Consider the following 5,977-nt stretch of genomic DNA (forward strand, 5'->3'; position numbering starts at 1 on the left):
TCGAAAAGGTTTGGTGGGGAAAAGGAGGCGAAGCGAAGTGGTGTGAAAAGTATAAGAAAAAGCACTTTGGGAAATGTAGCGAGGATGTGACCTGCTACAAGTGTGGGAAGGTTGGACATTTTGCCAATGAATGTCCGAACAACAAAAGGATGTGTTTTGGTTGTAATGAAGAGGGGAATATTTTGAAAGATTGTGCGAAGAAGAAGGAGGCAGCTAAGCCCAACATTCCACCTAAGCCAAAGGCAAGAGCATTCCAGATGACACTGGAAGCTGCTAAAGATGAAGCTGATGTCGCTTCAGGTACCTTTCTCGTAAACACATTGCCTGCCCAAATTTTATTTGATTTTGGAGCCAACTACTCCTTTATATCGCATGAATTTGGTAGAAAACTAGCTTTGCCTGTTGATAGACTAGATAATGCTTTATTAGTCGAAGTTGCTAGTGGCAAGTTTGTACCTATTAGCCATCGTATGAAAAACATCTTAATCGACCTTAATGGGAATAAGTTTCACGAAGAATTATTACCTATCGATCTTAATGGTTTCGACATCGTTTTGGGAATGGATTGGCTTAGCGCCAATGATGCCGAAATTTTATGCAATAAGAAGATAGTTAAAGTAAACCCACATGGAAAAGATTCGTTTATGGTGTATGGGGACAAACGCTGAGTGAATTCTGGAATCATTTCCCTAATGAAAGCCAGAAAGTGTTTGACCAAGGGATGTACATCATATTTAGCATTCGTGATTGATGCTAAGAAGGAAAAGAAGGTGATGCAGAGTATTCCAGTGGTGTGTGATTATCTGGAAGTATTTTCCGAAGATCTTCCTGGATTACCACCTGGTAGACAAGTAGAGTTCAGAATAGACTTATTGCAAAAGCACCTTATCGATTAGCACCGACAGAGATGATGGAGCTGATGATGCAACTTCAGGAGTTATTGGACAAAGGTTTCATTAGACCTAGTTCATCACCCTGGGGATCTCCGGTGTTATTCATGAAGAAGAAAGATGGAAGTATGAGAATGCGCATTGATTACAGAGAGCTGAACAAGGCAACAATTAAGAATAGATATTTGTTGCCAAGGATTGATGACCTGTTTGATCAATTGCAAGGTTCGAGCTATTTCTCGAAGATCGACCTAAGGTCAGGATATCATCAGCTGAAAGTGAGAGAGCAAGATATAGAGAAGACTGCGTTCAGAACTAGATATGGACACTACGAGTTCTTGGTTATGTCGTTTGGACTAACCAATGCTCCAGAAGCATTCATGGATTTAATGAATAGGGTTTGTAATCTGTTCCTTGATAAATCTGTGATAGTGCTCATAGATGACATTCTGATTTACTCGAAAAGCCAGGAGGAGCATGGCAGACACTTGCGAGAAGTGTTAGAAGTCTTGAAGAAGGAGAAGCTGTATGCTAAGTTCTCCAAATGTGATTTTTGGATTCGTGAAGTCCAATTCTTGGGTCACGTGGTCAACCAAGAAGGGATAATGGTTGATCCAGCAAAGATTGAAGTTGTAATGAAGTGGGAACAACCGAAAAGTCCTACAGAGATCCGAAGCTTTTTAGGATTAGCCGGATATTACCGAAGATTTATCCAAGGCTTTTCTTCAATCGCTAGTCCATTAACAGCTTTGACCCACAAAGGAGCCACTTATGCTTGGAATGAGAAGCATAAAGAAGCATTCGAGAAGCTAAAGAAGAAACTATGCGAGGCACCGATACTTTCTCTACCCGATGGAGTTGAAGACTTCGCTGTTTATAGCGATGCGTCTGGGGTTGGATTGGGTTGTGTTTTGACCCAAAGGGAAAAGGTGATAGCATATGCGTCTCGACAACTGAAAGAGCATGAAAAGAACTACCCGACTCATGATTTGGAGTTGGCAGCTGGAGTTTTCGCTCTGAAGATATGGAGGCATTACCTTTATGGCACGAAGTGCAAACTTTTCACTGATCATAAGAGTCTCCAATATCTCTTCAATCAGAAGAGTTAAATATGAGGCAACGACGGTGGCTAGAACTACTCAAGGACTACGACTGTGTGATACTTTACCATCCCGGTAAAGCTAATGTTGTTGCTGATGCTCTCAGTCGGAAAGTCAATCTTGAAAGGAAAAGGCCAAGAGCGTTGAGAATTGAAGTTGTCTCGACTATTTTAGAAAGTATAAAGAAAGCTCAAAGCGAAGCTTCTGAGAAGAATGACCGGAACGAGGAACGTTTGGGCAAAACGTTGGTGTTTGGTACAAACAGTCATGGATTGAAGGTGTTCCAAGATCGGATTTGGATACCTAAGACAGGAGGTGTCAGAGATCTTCTGATGGAAGAAGCTCACAAGACCATGTACTCGATTCATCCTGGTAGCACTAAAATGTATAGGGACCTGAAACCCTACTACTAGTGGCCGACGATGAAGCTTGATGTTGCAAAGTATGTGGCCGAGTGTGTGACTTGTGTGAGAGTCAAGACACAACATTAGAAACCGTATAGGAGTTTAGAACCTTTACCTGTGCCTATGGGTAAGTGGGAAGACATTGCTATGGATTTTGTCACTAAACTGCCCAGAACAAAGAATGGTCACGACATGATTTGGGTGGTCGTCGATCGATTCACTAAGAGTGCGCATTTCATAGCAGCCAGGGAGAAATGGTCCATGGAAAAGCTTGTCAATTCTTATGTGAAGGAAATTGTGAGACTTCAAGGTGTTCCACTAACGATTGTATCGGATCGTGACAGCCGTTTCACCTCAAGGTTTTGTAAAAGTCTACAAGAGGAAATGGGTACCAAGTTATGTTTAAGTACAGCTTACCATCCGCAGACTGATGGTCAGAGTGAAAGAACGATACAAACACTTGAAGATATGCTGAGAGCATGTACCTTGGAATTCCTAGGTAATTGGGATGAACATTTACCATTGGTAGAATTTTCCTATAACAATAGTTTTCACTTGAGCATTAAGATGGCACCTTACCAAGCTTTGTATGGACAAAAGTTTCGTACGCCGTCTTGTTGGCTTGAGGCTGGGGAAAAGAAATTTATGGGACCAGAGATGGTTCATCAAACTGCTGAAAAGTTGAAAATTATTAGGGAAAGAATGTTAGCGGCTCAGGATCGTCAAAAGAGTTATGCTGACAAAAAGCAAAGACCGATGACTTTTGAAGTTGGGGATTCGGTTTTACTTAAAGTCTCGCCGTGGAAGGGACTTATAATATTTGGTAAAAGGGGAAATTGAGTCCAAGGTTTATCGGACCATTTAAAGTTCTTCAGAGGATTGGGAACCAAGCTTACAAGCTCGAACTACCAGAAGAACTGAATGAAATTCATAACACTTTTCATGTGTGTTATTTACGAAAGTTCACGGGGGAAGTTCCCGACATGATTCCACTTTCGGAGTTGAGAATCGATGAGAACAAAAGGTTGATTGAAGAACCAGAGGCAATTGTTGACCGAAAGACTAAGAAGTTGCGACGCAAGATGGTCGAGTTAGTGCTTGTCCGATGGAAACACACGAATGGGCCGAATCTCACCTGGGAGACGGAGAGTGACATGATGGGTCGCAATCCGCATTTGTTTGTTGAGGTGTGATTCCGGGGACGGAATCATCCTAAGGTGGGGAGAATTGTAACGCCTGTGTTTCTAGGCTTGCTATTTTTTGCAATGTAATAGTCTAGGTTAACCTTTGTAACCCGTTTTGAAATAATAGAATAGTATTAGTTCAGTATTATGTGTTTTGTGCTTACTTGGTTAATTATGTGGTTTGATTAATTAAGAATAAAAATAAGCATCAAAATTTAAGTGTATAATAAACTTGATATCTTTACATAATGTTTTATTAGTTGAAACAAGGTTTCCGAAGATATAAAGAATGCCAAAATCCGAGTTATAACGAGGAAGTTATGACCTGTCGAAGTTTCGCGACACAACCGGCAACGCTGAATGACGTAAAAAGTGGAATTTACGTTAGAGCAATATTTAACCTTAGTGATCTAAACGAGAATCGAAGATCTCGTTGTTAGTATCAATGCGATAAAAAGTTAGGCAAGAACGGACGTCAAACGAAGAAGTTATGAATTTATAACGAAATTTTCTGTCCCGGCCTATTAAAAATAAATAATAAAAATAAATTCAAAATTAGCCGACAGAGTCTAAACGAATGTTGTAGAGAGTAGTCTCACCTTCACGTGGATATAAAGAATGTCGAAAACGGAGTTCGTATGAAGAAGATATGAATTTCCGAAGTTTATTAAATAATTTGTATTTAATTTTAATTGGAAAATTCGGCCTTATCCGAAGGCGAGTCACCGGAGTCATCCGGAGTACGCCCCACGTACAACGAAGATGTCGACACTCGCACTCGAGGACTTCGGATGACGAACGCAGTGACGATTTCGGACCAGTACGCCCCGCGTACTCCGAGGCATCAGCCTCCAATAAATAGGATGTGAGGGCAGCCGGCTTCTTTGCTATTTTTCTCCACTCTCTCTCCTGTTTTGCCTCGATATGCATGTCAGAAATACCCCAAAGCCCTGGTAATATTCCCGAGTCCCGAAGCAAATCCTGAGATCGAGAAGATCCCAAGAAGTGCGGTTTCCGAGCCGAAGCTCTGCCCACGAGAAGTTCGATTTTTGTTGAGATCTGCTGAGGATTACTACTTCTACGAGCCGTAGTGCTGTCCGATCATCTTATGATCAAGTGAGTGTATACTACCTTTCATAAACGCAATAATAATACAAGTATGGCTTGAGTGTATTAAGTATATTGTTGTTTATATGTGTGAGTGTGTTGTTACTTTCTCCTAACATATAATTATGAAGTATTTTATACGAGTTACGTGTTATGTGTATATTTTGTTGTTATGTGTGTGAATGTATATTCACTTTCTTCTATCTTACAGATCTGATTATTTCTATATGAAATACGTGTTATGTGTGTGTGCCTCATCTGTTATATGGAAAATGTATTGATCAAGCATGCTATACAGGTTTTGAAAATATGTATAAAAATGTATGTTTTTATCTATCAATATGTTGGGTAGAACATGGGTAGATAGTTGGTGTGTAATAAACAGATGAGAGGCCTCGTTGTTGTTTTGATCCAGTCATCTAGCGGAATTTAGATGACGACCACGGACTTTTCTAGACAGTCTAGTGGAACGCTAGCAGGCTCATAACCTGTAGGTGTTAATGAACTTGGGTGTTCATTCGTTGTATTCCATCCCCCTCATGGTTGCCTTATTTGACTTATATTGCTGAGGAACCCCCGCAGCATGTGTTGTCACCCCGATGAAAATATTCTTAGATTAGGTCCCTTGTGTTAGTTATTTTAGGGACGTAAAGTGAGAATAACAGGAATGGATAACTGGGTTATTGTTGGTTGATAATAATTAATTTAATTATTTATTGTGGGTTGAAAACCCTATATGCTCACCAGGCTCCCAAGCCTGACCCACTCAGTTTTATTTGTATTACAGGAAGTGGCGCAAGGGCGTAAGATGGATGAACCATCAAGTTGTTTTGTTTACAAGTGTGTATATGTATATATTTGTTGAATGACTTGTAATGTTATCGTTTATGCTTATTGGTCTGTATCGGAACATGACACCCCGAGTTTTGATTATATAATGAAAAATACATTTCTTTTATGAAATGCTTTGGTAAACATTGTTTTATCATGTTTTGTTTTTGGGAACAAATTCCACAACTCTTCCAAATCAAATGGATTTACTCTGAAATTATTTTAAAAGCATAAATGAAAATCGGTCTTTTCTGGCCGAGATTTTGGGGATGTCACACTGCTGACTGTTTCTCAACGGTTTTGATCAATTGAAAGGGTCCTTGAGAATTTCCACATTTATAAGGATGTGTCTTAGGAATTGGACTCCTTAATTCCAAAACTCATATCTAGAGAACTTCGGGTAATACTTCTCTGATCGTATCGCTTCTGTGGTTTGTTGTAGCTGCTCTCCTTGGTTTCCT

This window comes from Lactuca saligna, chromosome 8 (assembly GCF_052625555.1).
Source record: "Lactuca saligna cultivar CGN05327 chromosome 8, ASM5262555v1, whole genome shotgun sequence".
Classification (NCBI taxonomy): Eukaryota; Viridiplantae; Streptophyta; class Magnoliopsida; order Asterales; family Asteraceae; genus Lactuca; species Lactuca saligna.